This window comes from Oxyura jamaicensis, chromosome 3, assembly GCF_011077185.1.
Source record: "Oxyura jamaicensis isolate SHBP4307 breed ruddy duck chromosome 3, BPBGC_Ojam_1.0, whole genome shotgun sequence".
In the NCBI taxonomy this organism is placed as follows: Eukaryota; Metazoa; Chordata; class Aves; order Anseriformes; family Anatidae; genus Oxyura; species Oxyura jamaicensis.
The window spans coordinates 38,838,447-38,857,831 of record NC_048895.1 but is presented as its reverse complement, the minus strand read 5'-3'; the positions used below and the strand labels follow the sequence as shown (position 1 = coordinate 38,857,831).

The 19,385-nt window shown below is 33.8% G+C and overlaps 1 long non-coding RNA gene across 1 annotated transcript in view; it reads right to left on the bottom strand.

Annotated features, from left to right (window-relative positions):
• The window catches only part of LOC118164962, a 49,865-nt gene extending 31,606 nt beyond the window's left edge, over positions 1-18,259 (bottom strand). The window contains exon 1 of the long non-coding RNA XR_004749774.1: positions 18,171-18,259. This is a non-coding gene — a long non-coding RNA (uncharacterized LOC118164962). The remainder of the gene's footprint in view (positions 1-18,170) is intronic.
• Positions 18,260-19,385: the final 1,126 nt, after the last annotated feature.

Genomic DNA, 19,385 nt, shown 5'->3' with positions numbered 1-19,385 from the left:
CGAAGGTGGTAACTTGAAGGGGAAAATTCATCTGAGTATACTTCATTCCTTCTCATCTCCTAGAACCAACCCAAGTTTCAGTCCCTATTCCTGTCCTCAGCACAACTGTCTTCTAATAAAATAAATAAATATTAGAATATCTGTCCAGGAGGTGCCAGTTTCCTTTTTCAGGATTGTTCAACAATAGTAAAATAAACATAAATAAATAAATAAATAAATATGAACTATCATTATGTGAATATGGTGAACATGAAAAAATGTACAGACTTATAGAAAATTATTTTTTTTTCAAATATGTTTAAGATGATTATATTAAGATGGTTATAGTCGGTTCTGAAGTTATTAGTTTATGCTTATTTACCTTGGACTGTCAAAATAAGATGTCAAAAAAATCTACATTTTAAAAGAGGCTTTTAGTCTTTTTCTTCAAAATGTAGGCCAAACTTATGAGTGAAACTCCAATAATATATTTCTTGGTTTTCAGGCAAAATAAGGAGTACTTGCACAGTCTCCAAAATATGGCTTATTAAGTTTGGCAAGTCAGTTTATTGTTGCAAAACAAAAGGACACTAGGTTCAACATTTTATTATGTGTGAAATTATAACTACACACATGATGCAAAATACTTATAGAATAAGACCACAGTAGTACAGTAACACTTGAATTTTTAGAATAAATGACTCCAAACATGTTCCAAAGATAAAACATTTTTCCAATGAGGAAAAAAAAAAAATACAAATACTGAAATAACTTGTTTGTTTTCCTCATCCACAGAAAACACAAGAAAGAGATGTAAACATAACTTGTTTTGTAACAGCTACATTATGGATGTGTATGTGTGAAAGAAATTTATGAAAAACCAAATAGGTCAGGTTGAAATGAATTAAGATAACTGTGATAAAATTAATTCAATTTTTTAACATATTTTTCTTCATATTAGTTGATACATCCACCTTCTTTTCTACAGATACATGGTCAATATGTATAATATATTATCAATACATACTACAGATATATATTTTATAATATCATTTTACAGATACATTTTGTAACATTTTCTGAATAAAGATAAATCTTTTGATTAAATCTCTTCTGGGCTGTTGTCAAAAGTACTGACAAATCTTACATATATATTTTCGTATACATCACACTTAAATTCACTGAAATTTTACTCGGAACATATGTTCTGCAGAAACCTACAAATTGAATAAAAATATCTATAAATATGCTATAACTTCTCAAGTTGTGTGTATGTACATAAAGGAGGAATGGAACATATAATATTGAAGCTCAAGCTTTGGAAGTCAGTAGAATGTTGACAGCATTTCATAGAGAAGGCAAATGTGATTTCCTGGTAGAAAGAAATATCGAAAGACAAGATATTTCATCACAATCTTTTTTTTTTTTTTTTTTTTTTTTCTATTTGCTTCAGATATGTGAAACTACTTTTTATTTATTTATTTTTAAACAACCTAGGCATTTTCTACTAGAAAATTGATTTCTCCAAGAATCTCCACTTCATCTACAATGCACAATGACAAAGCTGTTTCACAGCTTCCTGTCAAAACTGGTTGCAAGTCTAAAGATTGGAAACCATCTGATATTTTTGTTTTTGTATTTTTTTTTAATTATTTTTACCAAATGATATTTCACCATGAGATCCTATATGTTTTTCTTAAGAACTCTCTCTAGGTAATGAAGAGCAGTTTGATGAACTCTTATTAGAATAGACCACCCATAGTCTCTAATATCAAGCATGCTGATGTGCTTGGTGCCATTAATAACTATCTACAAGCAAAGTTTAACAAAAGTCAGATCTTATTTTTGCACAAATGGTGGAAAACTAAATTGAGCTTTAGGATCATATAGGTCTCTTCTGGTATTAAACACACTGGGTTTAAGAGAAATTAAGAAAGTAGAAGGAATCAGTTCTGGCCCTTTCTAAGTAGAGGTACTGTACAAACATGTACAACATCAACAAAACAGCTGAGCCAATAAATAAATAAATAAATTTTAAAGCACATTTATGAATGAATTGATAACCATATTAAAAAAATGACCCAATCCAGAAAAGCACTGAAGTACATACCTTTCCATTTATTTATTTATTTATTTTCAATGTATATATAAGAATGTATGTTAGAGGAGTTGAATAGATGATTCTTTAATTTTGGACTATTTTTAGTAATATATCTAGGCATAATGATTTCTGAAACCACAGATTAAAAATGAGTACCAACTATTAAACAATGTCTTTCTTCAACATTCATTATCCTATGCCTTCTTTTCATTAAGTGTTAACTTCTGAAAGAGATGCTGTTTTTTTTCCAAGAAACAAATATTTGTGTTAGTTCACTGGCAAATAGGCTGAATTTAATTCTGTAGCAATAGCTAGTCATTTTCACATATTATCATTTTTTTATAATTAAAGCTGTATTCACAGCTGTACTCACAAAAATATATTTGTATAACCAATTGTAAAAAACAGCTGGTTAGAAGAGGCTTTTGTTTATTTGTTATTTAATAACACAATTTTAAATTATATGCCAGCTTCTGCAGCAGCTCACCAACAAAGGCATGATTCATTCTGAGAAAGCAGAGGTATCAGAAGGACAAAGTTAGGAGTACATCTAAACTATGAAACACTCTAGGTTGTCTGTTTGTTTTGTCTTGTCTCATCCTGTATATATAGGGGAATATCCCAAAGAGTTCTGGAAGTGTCCCTTTCCTCCATTATTATTGCATGTTTAGGAGATATATAGATATACATATTCTATTTTGAAAAGTAGAAACAACTTATTGATTCTACAATATGTATTTTTACATATTTTTTCTACAATGTGCTTTTATTTAGCAAATTAAAAATTGGTGGGCAGGACAGAAGCAGAAGAGGAGCAGTTAATGGAGGGACAGGTCAGTTGGTGAGAACAAACCTTGCTGTACAAATGTGATTAAATTTATTGGGATTCTGTAAGCTTCTTTCAATAAGAATTTGTGGAAAGTGATTAAATTCTAGTAGAATTTTGCACTTAGGTATGAGCCTACGCTTAAAGAAGAAATCCACATTTTTGGTTTGGGGCAAAATTCTGAAAAGAAAAGCTTTCCAGGGCAAAGGTTTTGTTAACTATGTAAACCTTTGTTAACCTTTTTTTTTTTTTTTTTTTTTTTTAACTAAAGGAAAATTTTGTTTGCAGAACATATGCATGCATATATGTAAAATATGGTGAGAAAAAATAAGTTATATAAATTATTATGAATAGTAACTTATTTCCTCGTGTTTATACACATTCCAACTTAGTCACAGAGATTGTAGTAATTTTTGACTATGGCTTCTTGAGGAAAATCTAACTTTTTATTAATATTCTTCAGGGATGTATAAGTACATATGAAAAATGAGTAGCTATCTATGCACATCCTTAGGTCAAGACTTTTTGTCTACTAATTGATAAATATTTTTAATTCTCAGTAAGTCCCCAGAAAAATATTTGAGAAGATCTTCAAAGCCCATAGGAGGCCAACAGAGAGCCTGAGCCAAGCAGACATGGAGGGTAAAGTAGATCTGTAGGAAGGAAAGGCACAGTGCTGGCAGCTAGGGTGCCAGCCCAGCCTTTGTTTCACTAAGTAGCTGTCCCTTTAGGAAAACACTGTTGCTTCATATTAAAGACTATTATTTCCATTACTTCTTACATGAGGGAAGTTAAGCTTTATCTGTCACGCCTGTGAAGAACAGCAATAAGTAGTGTAAATACTGACTAAATCTTCTTTCCAATTTCAAATTCAACACTAAATTTTTAGCTTTTTCACAGTAAATTACCATGACAATATTAAATATGGATGTAGCTTTTTATGTAAGGCTTTTACTGTGGAGAAAAGATGTTGCTCTAAGCATTTGTTATGAACTTAGAAGAGAGGTAAGGTAATATCATGTAAGAAATACAATTTGTGAAAAGATTAATTAATGGTTAAGTGCCAAATGCTCGTTACATCCAGTTGATAGCATGTTATATTGCAATTATTCTGAGAGTAAAGTGGGCAGAGTAAAGTCAGGCTGAAGGCATGGTAGTAAGCCAGCTCTTCCCAGCACATCCTGGGGGAAGTTTCTTTAGAGAGACCTTATCAAACGGCAAAGGAAGACTTACTGCATTGCGGCACTAGTGGCTTTTATGTTGTTCAGCAGAACAGTCTGACTTGCTTGATTAACCCTGCCCATTTGAATAAAAACATGCAAAATAGCCAAATGCGAAGCTTTGCACAACTGAGGGAAAAAAAAAAAAAAAAAAAAAAAAAGGAAAGCAAAGCAGCAAAGCATACAGATAGAGCAGGAAAATAGTAAAATAGTAACTGGAGATGCCCATTATAGTACTGCATCAACATGGGCTAATGCATTCCTTAGATAAAAACAGAGAAAAGGAGTGAGTAGAAAGCAAGAACTGATTTTGCTTTTGTCTGTTAGTATTGGAATGTGATGTAGGATTTTTTTTTTTTTCTAACTTTTATAAAAAGTGTTGTCAAAAATACGAAGAGATGCCAAAGAGAGGTGTGAAAATGAGTTGAGGGGTATAGAAAGTGCCTTTCAGTTTAGTCTGTTTAAATCATCAAAAAGAATTCTGAGAAGTGGGTTGAATGCTGGGTATAAAAACCTTTACAGGGAGAAAATGCTGGGTAGTGAAGGACTCTATTATCCAGGAGAGAGAGGTGCTACAATTACCAGTAGTTGCAGGCTGAGCCCAGGCCAAGTTAAATGTGAAATAAGCCACATCTTTTTAAACAGCAGAGATGATTAATCATTGGCAAAGAGGTTTTCAGTGCCCTAAGATCTTCATAACCAGAATGGAAGCCATTCTGCATTATTTTTATTATCTAAGCACAGTGATTGACTCAGTAGTTGGTAGAGAGAGAAAAACAGCAGATTAACTGTTTGACTTCAAGGCAATCTAAAACCCTGCCCAGAGCAACCCCTGTGTAAATCAGAAAGCTATAAAGCATCTTTCAGAATGTCAGAGAAACACTGGGGCCAAACTACACTTTGCATCTCTGATCTCTGGCCAATCCCGTCTAATCCTAGCCTTAAACATCACTCTGGATTTAGGAAGCCAGGCAAGACCTCAAGTAAGGAAAGAGAGGGAGGAGGTGGGAGTAGCGCAGGTTTAAGTACCTGCTTCTGCCACATGGCTGTGGCACCTTGGATACAAAGGCAGAAGGGGGCACCTTGTGATATGCAGAGACAACAGCCTGAAAGGGAGTGTGGGCACTATCAGTCCTCTCCAGTGTCTCTACCTCTGAGGCCCTGTTGCTCACAAGCTGGAAAGAAGCCTGCTTGTTTAAATGAGAATGAGTCACCACCACAGGCAGGGGCAGATATATGTACGTAATCCCCCACCCAGTAACAAAGTTACAAAACTGCATATTATTCATGAAATAAAATAATAATAATAATAAAAACCCACACACAATCAGAGTCATTCATCCTACCTTTACTCATAGTTTCTCAAAGTATTTTTTTTGTATTTGTTTTTGTTCTTCCAACAGGCTACTCACCACTTTCATTTAAAAAAAGAAAAAAAGAAAAAAAAAGTTCTAAGGCAGGTTAATAAGTTTTAAATGCTTATTCATGTTCTAAACTATCTTTCCTTAAATATACATATAGTTCAATTCAGTTTGACTTTCCAATATTTTTATCTTATTTTTTGCCTTGCTGAATGAAAACTTTTTCTGCTTAAACAAATATTTTGTAATGGTGTATTCATAATGAAAGAAGTGAAAACAAATATCTAAATTTTCTGATACACTGTTGGCCTTCATTTTGGAAAACAACTTATGGAAGAATTAATCTGAGACCTCCCATTTTCCAAGCAGATTTCTTCTTCTGCAGGATAATAATCAGTTTTTTGACTTTTTGTTGTTGTTGTTGTTTGTTTGTTTGTTTGTTTGTTTTTAATAGAAACTCCAAAATTCACACTTTAGCCATGGGTGCTTTTTTTTTTTTTTCCCCCAAAGATTTTTCTTGAAAATCATGGTTTCACTTTTATTATTTTTTTATTTTTTATTATTTCTTTTTTTAAAAAAAAATGTTATGTTATAGAAAACTGCTGTTAATGTTGGTACTTGCATTATAGGTAAAGAACATGATTAAGCCACTCTTCTTTGATATCCAGATACTGCCAGATGATTTTGGTATTGTTAAATCCTGAAAATATATTCCCTGAATACACTGCTCTGAAAAAAAAAATATTTTATCGCAAGCACTGGTATATGTCATCATACAGAAGGTAGTTTCACAGCTTCATGGACTTAGCATGGCTTGGAAGATTCTGTTAGGATTTCTACATTAACATTTTAGTTATCCATGTTGCTCAATCTTTCCTGTTATTTTTATTTATACTTCCTGAAAGCAAATGTAACTATTTCTGATTTTAGATTGAAATCTCATTTCACATGTGTCAATGCACAGATTTCAGAAGGTAATAACACATTTCATTTTTTTTTTCTCACTCCATTTAAATTTGAACTGAAAAAGTAAAATCAGATGTCATGTACTATTTACAAAGTAAATAATAATCACCCAGACATTAGGGTATTCTTAAGCATTTTAAAAAACAGTTATTTTCAATAAGAAAACTTCATTGCCAAATAAAATTAATAAATCCTATAACAAGTATTATAGTAACATTAGTTTAACATTTATTTCTCCTGCCCCAACAAAGGACAACAGCTTCAAAATTCTATAAATCTCAATTCTTACAATATTATACACCCCATTTCTCTTTGGTACTTCTTTCAAAATAAATCTTCACACCAACACATACGCCTATTCTGAGATACATCTTAAACTTGGTGGAATCAATCCAGCAACAAAAATGTCATTTTTGACAATGTTTTCTTCTCAGCCTTTACTACCCATTTTTTAATAACAACAGCAAGTTAGGTGAGAATGATAGCTTTCAGCCCATAGCATCAGTATCAGCTGGTAAGTGGGTAAAAATGTGGTGATGGAACTGGAGCCTCAAAGTAGTTCCCTCTAAAAAGTGGTGGTGTAATGGAAGGGTGATGTTAAAAAAGTCATTGACATAGTGAGACTGAGACGTATCAGAAAACCAAGGGTGTTTAGTACGGTCTCTGGAGCCCAGCATTAGGACTGATTCATGTCTACAAGTTATAAACCTCAGGTTTAGTGCAGGTAAGGTTTAGGCTGGCAGCCATGGCATGTGCTCTTGGTGACATGTGAATTTCTGAGGTAGCACCAGTTCAGCCACATGACCACAACAAAAGGATGAGAAAAAACTTTTCCTGCCTACTGGAAATATATGTCTCAACACACCATCATGTCTTCCCAATCAGAAGTGCTTGCTGCCTCATTATGTCTGCAGCTGTGAGAGACTGGTAGGAATTAGCACAGTTGGCTGGAGGAGTGTTTTCTCTCTGACTTTAACTTGAGGGACGGGACTGTCAGAGGAAGCAGTTGTTTTGCTCTTTTCATAAAATTAAATTGTACAGGCTAACTCAGGTGAAAGGCATTACCTCACACAGTACTAGGATAGTTTTATAATTTCTGAAAATAGGCCAGCTTAAATAAACCTGAAAGGGGATTAGTAAATTTAAGGAAGAGCAATAATAATCACATATTCAAACTGGAAGCAAACTTCACCCTAGACTTGAATTGCATCTCTAATTGGTAATTAGGTTGCAAGAAACAGTCAGTGGCTATCTTGTTCTGTTATGTTGATGGATGAAGATTTATGTGCTGATATAGCCAACACTAAGTAGTCACAATGAATTTAAATCCATTTTTCCCATCACAGAGAGGTAAGGACAGCCCAGCTCTGAGTGGGCTGACCCAATGAAGAGGAATTTAAAACAATGGTTTTCTGAACAATCCATTAAAGGATTAGTTGTCATCATGTCAGTGCATCTTTTCCAGGAAAAGACATGCAGGGAAGGTTTAACACTTTCCTTTTTAAAGAATGAGGGAAAGAAAAGTATCTCAGAAAGGCTCTACAGAGAGCCTTACTTTCCCAAAATGAAGCTGGAACTGTAGCAGCACAGTGTGAGGCTGAGCTTGTAAATTGTTTAATTTTAAGGCACCGAGAGTTCTTTGCAAACATTTATGCATGTTAGAGCATTAGTTCTTAACAACGTCAGAGGGCATACCCCGGTTAACTGGTGTGGTTGTTAGTGTATTCATTGGTGAATTGATTTGTCAAGGTGACAAGTTTTCAAGTGGGGCACAATATCAAGCTGGTGGCTAACAGAACAGTCCCTCACATAGGGCTCTAAAGGAAGGGAATTCAGAAGAGAATACAGATGATCTCTTGCTTTCCGCAGCAAGAGAACTGAACAAGCACAACCAATGGTCAGGCTTCAGACATATTCCAGTTATTTGTATGTTATAGCACATTTTGGGGCTAAAACAAGCATATAAATCATGAGCCTGAGGTGATTATATGAATGCTGTAAATTTTTTATGCTCTTGGCCAACCAGTTATGCTTACCATCTCTGGTGACTTAGCAGCTTGCAGCCCTAGAGAAAATGAAGCAAACAGTTGTCTGTTTATGAAACTTGTCACAGGTGGCAAGGAAATGATCCTATATACAGTGATGACCTGTCTCCCTAGCATGAATCTACTACAGTGCCTAGATGAAGCTTTAAGGCAAGAGGAGCAGTTACCAGCCCACCAGTATAGGATGCAGCACCCAGCTGACTGGAGAGCAAACAGACATTCCTGTGCTTCAGGGTGAGCTGCAGCCATTATGTCCATCCGGAATAAAGTTACATAAGGAGGGTCTGGGATTTCACACCAAAAAGTCATGACTAAGTCTTTACTGGAATATGGGATATAATCAGAAAACCTAGTTGTTTCCTGACCAAGAAAACAGAGCTAAAGGCTTCATTCTTTAAGAAAAGCTTATCCTGTTTTTTTTTTTTTGTTTTTTGTTTTTTGTTTTTTTTTTTTTTTGTTTTGTTTTGTTTTGTTTTGTTTTGTTGTTGTTTTCCTGTTTATACATAGACTACAAAGACTTGTATTTGAAGGGTAAAGGTCTTTTTTATACAAAGCACTTCAGCACTTCTATGGTGCAAGTCATAACACGTAACTAGTAAGCTGAAAGATGCATTAAAGGGCCCTTGTCTGTGGGTGAGGAAGATTTATTTGCAGTTTTTCTTCAGCATTTTAAGCTTTCTGAATTAAAATATCTAGATTTGACCTTGTGAAAGAGAACTTTACTTCTTGAAACTGCCAATGAGTGCAAAGGCTGCATCATATTTGTTGGGAACGGTAAGATTAGGTCTTGTTATTGCAATGCCTTTTTGCCCTCATGCCAAAGTCTTGCAAAGTGGAGAGTGGGAAGTATAGGAGGATATCTCTGAGACCAGCTCTATTATCTGTAAAATGAAAAAAAAAAAAATAATAACAAAGAGTTTAGTTAAGTAAATCTATTAATTATTAGGCATTTCTTTATTCTGTGTATCTTCTCCATTGTTTTAAGGGGAGAAATTAGTGAAGAGTAGGCAAAGCAGGAAATATGTCAGGATTTTTTTCCATGCAGGAATGTATCTAATTCTTAGATGATATTGTCTTCTTATAATTACAAATGAATCAACAGGATGTGAATTGTCCCTTGATAGTTAAATTTGATTTAAATGATAAGAGTCTGTTTGGATCTGAAGCAAAATGTCTTTGCATGAGTATCAAGTAACTACAATAAGAATTTAAATTTCATTTCCTCTGGCAGCCTCCTTCTTGCAAGAACTGTCTACATTTCTGTTTTGTGGTGGTCCATAGCAAGAACTAAAAAGTGATTGCCAGGTGTTCTGCTTAAGAGATATAGTACTGGAATTTCATGCAGTTAGATAGGGTCTGAAAATATGACAGGAAGACCATAGAAACTCTAATTTAGCACATTCTTATAAAATACATATGTAAATGGTGTCTCAACTATTAGGAAAAATATGATTTGATCTTACTGAGGTGTCATTTGAAGACTAGTCAGTGTATCAGTACTCAGTTATACTGAGAAAAACTTCCAACACAATTTCTGATACAAATGCTATTAGACATCTCAGTAAAGGCAAGGGTGCACCATTAAAACCCCTGCCATTGAATTATGAGTCTGTGCTTGTAACTGTTCATGAGAAAAAGTGTGGCAGAGACAGAAAAGTCCACCCAAATGCCTTCAGCTATCTACAAGGGTAGTCATGTCTAAGAAAACATTTCAGCCAAGGGGTGTACAGAGTCACTGTCTCTCACAGCTTTGCTGGCCCCCCACTGAGATATCTGGAGGGAGCTCTCAAACTGGTCCTTATTTCTTGCTTAAGAGAAAATTTAGGAAAATAAATCCTTCTGGATAGATTTAGCCTGGAAGATCATTTTAATCCACATTAATTTAGCCAGCAATATATAAAGTGTTGTAAAGCTTTCTATGTTCAGGTATAGTTTTTGGTAAGCTGCTTTTGGTGGTTTTCAAAATATTATTTTTCATTGTCTTACCAAAATCTTCAATGCCTTACTCTGCTAGACACAATGAAAACACTGATTACACAAAAATGTAACACAGAATCAGATCATGCTGAATGATAATTTTCTTTTATGCAGGTGACAGGCACCTGTACTGTATTGAGTATTCTGTGTAGTCCATTCCGAGACAAACTGACAAGGATTGTTTGTACCAGGAATTACATTGTCTGTGCCTTTTGAAGTCTACTTCACAGAAGATCTGTAATACAAATGTGAATTCATGAGTTTCCTCCCTTGATAATTACAGCTCCTGGAGATTTCCCTTCAGCTTTTATTTTCAGTAGAGGTCCATAACTATCAGATGTTTTTTCTCCTGTGCTTGCTCTTTACCAGCTCTCAGTTAAATTAGGAGCAACACTGGGGGCAACCTCCAGACCTCACTTTTCCACTTCAAACTAGCCAAATAGACTGTCTAAACATCACCACAGTCCTGATGCCTGGCTTTAAGACAAAGTTAGACGAGATGGACCTGATCTTTGAACAAAACGATGGCAGCAGAAGAAAAATGGTGAGGTGGGGGAAGTGCATTTAATTTTAGAAAATTTATAATTAATATTTAATATTTAATTAATTTTTAATTAATAAAATAAATATTTAATTAATAAATAAAATAATAATTTAATAAAGGATACTTCATATATCAAACTTCTTAACTGATAAAACTTAATATATATAAAAATACCTTTAGATTGTTTTCTCTTATTGTATTATATTAATTTTAATTAAGATTAATGAATATACATGTCTATGAGATTCAACTTATTTTGCCCTATAAATTGTAAGATAATTACTGAATGGGACACTATGTTTAAAGTATGCTAATTCAAATGTTATTGCCCTCAAGAAATGAATTGCATTCATTCTCTCTCTGACACATTAGGGCTCTAGTCTCCCATTTTTCACTGACTAATAAAAATAACAGTGATACAGATGAAAGTGGAAAATATATTGAAACAATATCAATACACTGTTACTAGACAATAACATTGCACCAAAAAGACTAGAAAGAATCAAAGGCCAAATAAAGAGTTTATCTCCAGGCTTGTAAATTCCACTGATGAACTTAGTTCCCTCATTAACTCTAGTGGAAGACAACAGCACTAAATAATAGCATTTACCAAGCCAGTTTTCATTCAGAATGCCCAGGAAAGCCCGGCTTTCCTGGAAATGCCTGAACACCAGCCTGCTGGTACAAAGGAGTGAGTGAATTCTTTGTTTGCTTTGCATGCACATGCAGCTTACCTTTACCTTTCTCTTTCTCTTCCTCATCCCACTGTTTGGGAGTGAGGGAGCAGCTGTGTGGAGCTTGGTTGCCTACTGGGGTTAACACACAACATGAGGAAAAGTGTATTCCCAGAGTGCTTGAAAAGCTGAAATACAGACGAAGGTCTTGAAAGTCTGGGTCTGGCTCTCTAGGGAAGCCATGCTGCAACATTCCCTTTGCATAATGAGGTTACAGAGGTAGTGTCTGCACCTGGCGTCCATTCAGATCAAGGAAATTATATGAACATATGGTTCAAATAACATGGGATTAAAAAGAGCAGCTCTGTGGGTAACCACCTGGGGTATATAATATGTTTGTTATATAAGATAATTGCAGGAAAATAAATCATTAAAACAACATGATTAAAGTTGCAATCTAAAATATCAGTTATTAATTTCTCTATGATTTTGTTGTTGTGTTCATAGTTGTTCCATAGACATGGTTACTTTTATTTTTCACATTATTTTATTTTTCACATTGTCTTTGAGAACAGAGAAAATGCCTTAAGTACACAGTCTAAAAGACAGATTAAAGCATCAGTTAAGAGTGAAATGAGTTAGGATTCTGTACAGGAATTCTTGATGCTTTTGCTTAGACAGGAATATTATTTACAATAGATGTTGTAAATGGCATGTCAGAGTTGAAGATGCCTGACCTGGTTTGAATTTCTGAATGAAGGACATATATATTTTTATTGATGGATACAAAGGCCTCAAAGTATTTTCAACATCTTTGGACTTTCCATGTGGAGGTGCTGACTTTTAGAAACGTAATCTGGTGACTTTTAGAAATGTAATCTGGATAGACAATTTTTAGATGTGTTCTTTTAGTTATCTTTATTGAAGATCTTTTTGGGGAGAAGTAACAAGAGAGAAGACACTAAGCACAAGTTAACATTTGTGCACCATTCTGTTAGGGTGTACAGAGGACACGTACAATCTCTGATGTAGAGTGCAGCACCACTACTATCTTTGCAGATATGTATCAAGGAAACAACCAAGAGTCCTTGACTGAAAGACCCTCAAAGGCAGAGATAGAACAAGAAGCTGAAGAATTTGTGAATTTAAAAACAATCTAAGGTGAAGGAGTTAGTTCTGAGCACTATCCTGTCAAGTGGTGGGGAAAAAAAAAAAAAAAAAAAAAAAAAAAAAAAAGATTGATTTATTACTCTATTACACAAATGTAAAACTGTAAAACTGAACCACTAAATGAGATGCACTGGGAATTCAGACCCAAGAAAGATTTCAAACTGTCTCACCCATTTTTGCCCAAAGACAGATTCCTCCACGCTCCACTGGATATTTTTTCCAAGTCTTTCCTGAAGATCACTCAATATTGAAGAATTTAAACCTGAATTACTACTGTATCTTCACTTTTTTTTTTTTTTTTTTTTTGTGTATACATTTTCCTTATCATACTGCGATTACTGATCGATTATTGATCTCATGGATCTAATCTATCAAAAATCACAGAATCACAGAATGTTAGGGATTGGAAGGAAATTTGAAAGATCATCTAGTCCAATCCCCCAAATTCTACTGCTCCAATCCTCCAAAATCTACTGCCACATTTAGTTTTATTACTAACATGTCACTTCATCAAAATTAAGTTTGATTAGAGAAGTAGTTTGTTCACAGGAGTGAATTTATACAAAAACATATATTTTTTCCAGGAAACAAACTGAATCTGCTCCATAAATTTAAACTGTAACTAATTATTTCTAGCTTTCAAAATTATTTGAAAATCATGCAACTTTTACTAGAATTAGAAGTAATTAAACTTCACAAGAAAGGCCAAATCTACTGTAAGCTTTGGATGAATTTTGACTTTTGTACATACAAGAGGCTAATTATGTTTTCAGCTAACAATCATGTGAAACTGGATGATTTCTTTTTGTGGGAAGGGGAAATTTGTCCAAATTAGACAGATAATTAGAAGACAGACATCCCAGATTTTCACTGATGATGCTTTTTCTTTCTGATTATTTCCCTGGTTTTAATCAGTTCAAACAAGAATCTTGAAACAAAACCCAAAGAGTTAAATCCTGGCGTGGCTGAAGACAGTGAACTTTTATTCTTGCAACTAATAACACTGTAAACTGACCCTTCCCCCTTAATTAATTGCATTAATATTTGGAAAAAAATAAAAAAAAAATAAAAAAAAAATAAAAAATAAAAAATAAAAGAAAAAGAATTTTTCCTCTGTCTGCGAAACAAACCAGAAAGTTGCATGTTTAAATATGGTCATTCCTATGAAGTACCAAAAAATTATTTTGGAAATATTGCCATCAAAGCAGCTGTGCCCTTTTCATTTGGATCTGACTAAGAACGCTGCTTTTCATTCACATTTCAAGAGCTGCTGACTGCAAAGCTGCTAAAGGAGCTTTCAAGATTGCTTGGGCATACTGAGGCAAAATTTCATTTATTAAAAAAATATAAAGGTGACTTTTTTTTTTTTTTTGGTAAAAATACCTTATTTAAAAATGATCATCAAAAATCTGTGAGGATTTTTGATAATCAATTTTAAATTTCTTTTCAACCTCTTAGTCCTAATAAATACCTCTTAATAGTTCCCATGCTAACAACCAGTTCTATCACTACTTTATTTTCTGTTTTGCTTTGTCATTTGTTTCAATTACTATTAAATTCAATATTATACCAAAATGAGATATGCTTCAGATTAAGGCAAAAACATTATATAATACTGGAAAGTCAATAAAAAGACTCTATAAGGAAATGACATTTTATATAAATGGAAAAAATAAAATAAAATAAAATAAAATAAAAATAAAAACCTTTGTGGGAGATCAGCAGACCTGCTGAAAGGTCTACTTTTTTTTTTTTTTTTTTTTTTCCCCCATCAGATAATGAATTGTGAACTTTTTAGCTCCCTGAGGAAAAAAGGTGAATTCTATGTACTGAGAATTCCAGTTTATATATAAACTTCAATATTTCAATCTAGACTTGACATTCTCTGAAATGGGATGATTGTATGAAACAAGCCACATGTAACTGGGCTCAGTAGAAGAACTGCAGAGTTAAATGTTAAATACCAGGACCAATACTGTAAAATACAATAGGAAGTCAAGATGAGTTAAAGGCCTTGCTATGACTCACTTTCAGTAAGCGAAACTGTCCTCTAGAACTTTAACATTTTCCTTATGAAATTTCTTATTCAAAAAAAAAAAAAAAAAAGGCAGTTTTGTGAAAATATAAAGCTGCTGTGTTAATAAGGTAGCTTATCCCTCAGTGATATTTAAGAATTCAGTGTTCCAGCAGTAATAGCTAGATACAAAAAGTTCCATATCCTTGACTCATTGTCCTCTTCAAATGAAATGAAGTAACCTTAGTGCAAGATAGATTGAACAGAAATGCATTTCTCTTTGGTGATGGAAAAAATAAAATACCATTTTGATAATATGCAAATGATTAAAATAATATCCCATTGATGTACTACCAACTATGAAGCTCTTGTCCCAGAGGACTGACTCAGGAAATTAGAAAAACAGACAAAATGCTATTGGCTCCTATTTCATTACTTTGCTTCATACATATCAACTATAAACATGTTACTCCTTTAGTATGCCTGCCTCACTTGAAAACAGTATTGGTTTTCTTTTCACATCTGATTTCTCAACATCTGAAAACTACCGTATGTGAGCTTACAATACTGAAAAAAATAAGGTTGTTTGTTCATTATTTTTTAATTATAAGGAGAGAACATAACATAATATTCTGTTAGAAATTCTGTTCTTCTGGTAATCTATTCCCAGAAATATATTTATTGTTGCATTATGTATCGACTGAACCTTAAGGCAACAGAAGAGCATGTGTTTGTCAGAAGAAAATATTTCCAAATTTAACCGTACTAGAATACACATTCAAGGAGAATCATGATTTCTTTTTTCATCTATATATTTTGAAACTCTTTGCAATTTAATTCTGTTTTGTTTGTTTTCCTCCTTAGAAATCAAGATGTATGGAAAATTAGTTTTAAATTAGAGTTATTTTGCTTTTTTTTTGTGACTCAATTTTGAAGCTATATAATGTTTAAAATATTTCCATAGTGTTTTTTCCTTTATTGCTCTATAATGTGCAAGTCAGCAAATTTCACATGTGACTGTCTTATATCTCTTGATCCAAAGACTAAATTCTAGCTTTTTTCTAATCTAGATAACTACACAATGAGAAAAATGGAACAGCTGTTGCTTTTAGACAACTTCTTTGCCATATTAGAAAGTGTTATAGAAAATGTTTTTGTTTGTTTATTTGTTTGTTTATTTGTTTGTTTTAACTAGCTGTTGGAGCTGACAAAAAATCATTTGAAGAAATCTGTCTTTAAACAGATTTTTTTCAACGGTATGGAATACACCAACTACCTCAAATAGGTGGAATAGGCCATTCAATATGTTGTATCAGCCATTTAAATATATTCAAACATTCAACCACTACTCCATTAGATCCTCTGTTCCTTCTTTTATCTGAACAAATGTTCTGGTTATTCCAGATATTGATTATCAACAATATCTGGCACCAGAAAACTGCCCCAATGGCTGATGTTTATTTGTTTGAGGACCTTCTGTTTTCACTAATAAAGTTTTATGGACTTCATATTTTAATTTTTCCAGAAATTCAGATTTTTTCTGAAATTTCTCAGAATCTATGTGGTACGGAAAAATAATTCACTTGAAACTTCTCTTTGGGAAAACTGTCAGCTGAAGGAAGATTTAATAAACTATATGTAGTTGTGAAAGATATGGAAAATGTAGATAAAGAATGATTATTTATTGCTTTTCTTAAGTTGAGTGTTGTGATTGGATACCAGACTGAAAACTAAATGGAAACTTTTTTTTCTCCCCATGAGAGAACTTATTCTTACAGGAAGTTTTCAGACACAACAAGTGCAAGCAGAATCAAAAGAAGCATTAGTTAAAGTCACAGAGGGTAAATTCAGCTGTAGCTGTTATCTATGATAATTTTAATTCAAAGTCAGGAAATTGCTAGATTACTGACTGCTGAGAAGATAAAATCATTCAAATATCTCTGTTTTATTTGTTCTTACACTCTAATCCTGCATTGCTAGACACTCCTAGACAGGTGTTTTGCTATACCAATGATCTGACCTGGTTTTCTCAGTTGTGTGACCTGTCAACCTGGAAGTAACCTCAGAAATAAATTACAGTCCTTTTGGGAACAAGGGTGGTGGTGGCGGAGACGGCACTATTTGGTTTGTGCTGGATGGTTGTTTGAATTGATAAATATACCTCACCTTAAAACCGAACATCTTAAACATTGCTTTCCCTTTTATTTTCTGTACCACAGCTGAAAGCATAAATGATTTGGGTCATTTCCATTGCCTGACAGATTGAAACTGGAGTGGAAATGCTACCAACCACTAACCACAAGCAAGACTGGGAGTAGTAATAATCCACAGCAAAATTAGTAGCAAATGTTTTCAAAATATGTTTTGCATTAATTTCTATGTCCACTGAAAAATAAGTTTCAAAGAACAAGTTCTGATACTGATGTTGAAGAGAAATAGGAAAAAATAATAATAAAGTAGATACAAATTGTTTCCATCATTATTTCTATATTTTAGGTTTGTGTTTTTGTTGTTGTTGTTGTTGTTTTCTTTTCTTTTTCCCCAGTCAGCTATTTCTGTGAAAATGATTAGGGTGTTGTCAATAAATGTTCTTTGCTGAAACATGAATGCCAGAAAACCTTGCCAATGATTCCACATGATTAATACTCCTGGGACTATTCAATAAGTAAATATAAATTATAATCCATTTAGCTCTTTTACTACAGTTTTTGATTTCCTCATAACTCTCATTTCAGAACTTATACTTCTGTCGTTGTAAAAGGAAGGCTTTTTTTTTTTTTTTTTTTTTTTTTTTTAATGAAACTGACTCTAATTGCTACACATTCAGGTTTTTCACTCATGCCACTGAAAGGCTGTAGGTACGTAAGCCAAAGAGGCAAGAATCAAAGCCAGAAGAAGCCAGAAGAGAAGGAATGGATGAGGAAATCCACCACAAAGTAAGCCTGAGTGTTAATTTACAGCACACCTACTATTTCAAAAGAATTGGCAGAGCATTTCACCTGCCTGCACTATGACAATACAGGTAGCCTGCTTCTCACAGCAAGAGGCAAACTACCTTGCATTTACCAAATGCAGAAATCATGTGTAGAAACATAAATTCCTACTATCCTAAGGCTCTGAGATTGCTTATGCACTGAAACATTCCTGCTTCCTTTTCTTGCTAACACAGGAATAAGAAGAAACTACACAATCATTTCTTTTGAGTTGAATTATGTAAAGCAAGCTTAAAAAGAGAAACTATGTCACTTGACAGTTACTTTAAAAATAAAACAATAAAATAATAAAGCACTTACTCTTGAGTTTGTAATAGAGTGATGTCTTCTGGCAGACATTTCCTTTCCAGAAGAGTGACAGGCAGCAGGTGATAATCGATCGGAAGATGAGTCTAAGGGAAGAAAAATAATAATAATAATAATAATAATAATAATAAAGGTGAGAACTAATGGAGAGGAAGGAAAAGCAAACAGAAGGGATCCTGCCCCAAGCTCAGAGTGGCTCAGTGAGCTTCCCTACACTGCAGTAATTACTGACCCTGCTCCTGACATTGCATCTGTCACAGGGAAAGGTGAACAACACAGAGGAGCCTCAGCTGGGGGGGTCTTGTTCTCACATAAGTAAGCTGTAGGGGGCTGGGCACTGTGTCCATAACAGAGACCCCACAGTTCCTCTGAGAGCCTCTCAGAGCTGTCACCAATGTAAGCCCAGATGATGACTGTTTGAAGATATGTAGCCAGGGAGATTTCTCCAATACCACTCCAAAGGCAATCGGTTAAAACTTCCACAGCAAACAGGAGATGATTACTTTCCTGATTATGATAATAAGAAATATGAAACGCAAAAGCTTCAATTTGCTTTGAGGTAGCTGACATTAGTTTAAATCACTTGTCACTGCACTAGATGGATTGCCAGCACCTTATGAAGAGACAGATAATTTTCTCTGTATATAAATCTTAGGAAGCACTATAGACTGCATATTAAAATACAAAACCAAAATTAACCTCTAAAATTATGAAAGAAAAAATGAATACTCTGTATAATTTGCAGGACAGAATTCTACATTTTTATTGGAAATATATTTTTCAGGTACATTTTCCTAGACATTACATAACTAGTGTAGAATACTGTAAGGTAGACAAGTAGTTTCTTGCTGCTTTCTTTCTGCAAAATGAATAGCAGTTATAGTGTTTTTACATAGATTTCAATTAGTTTTATGATAAGGAAAAATTGCTTTGTTGATATTAAAAAGGAAAAGATAAGCTGTCTAATCTCATCTGGTGTAAGGAAATGACTTTTATTTCACTAAATCGCATGCATGTACAATGTGTCTAATTCAGAAAAAGAGATGTCTTAATAGTATAATGCATATTCCATTTGGATTAGATGTGACCAGCTGCTAGAGGAGTAGCAATGATTGAGAGCCTAACAGAATAGAGAATCATAGAATCATAGAATATCCTGAGTTGGAAGGGACCCTTAAGGATCATCAAGTCCAACTCTTGACACCGCAC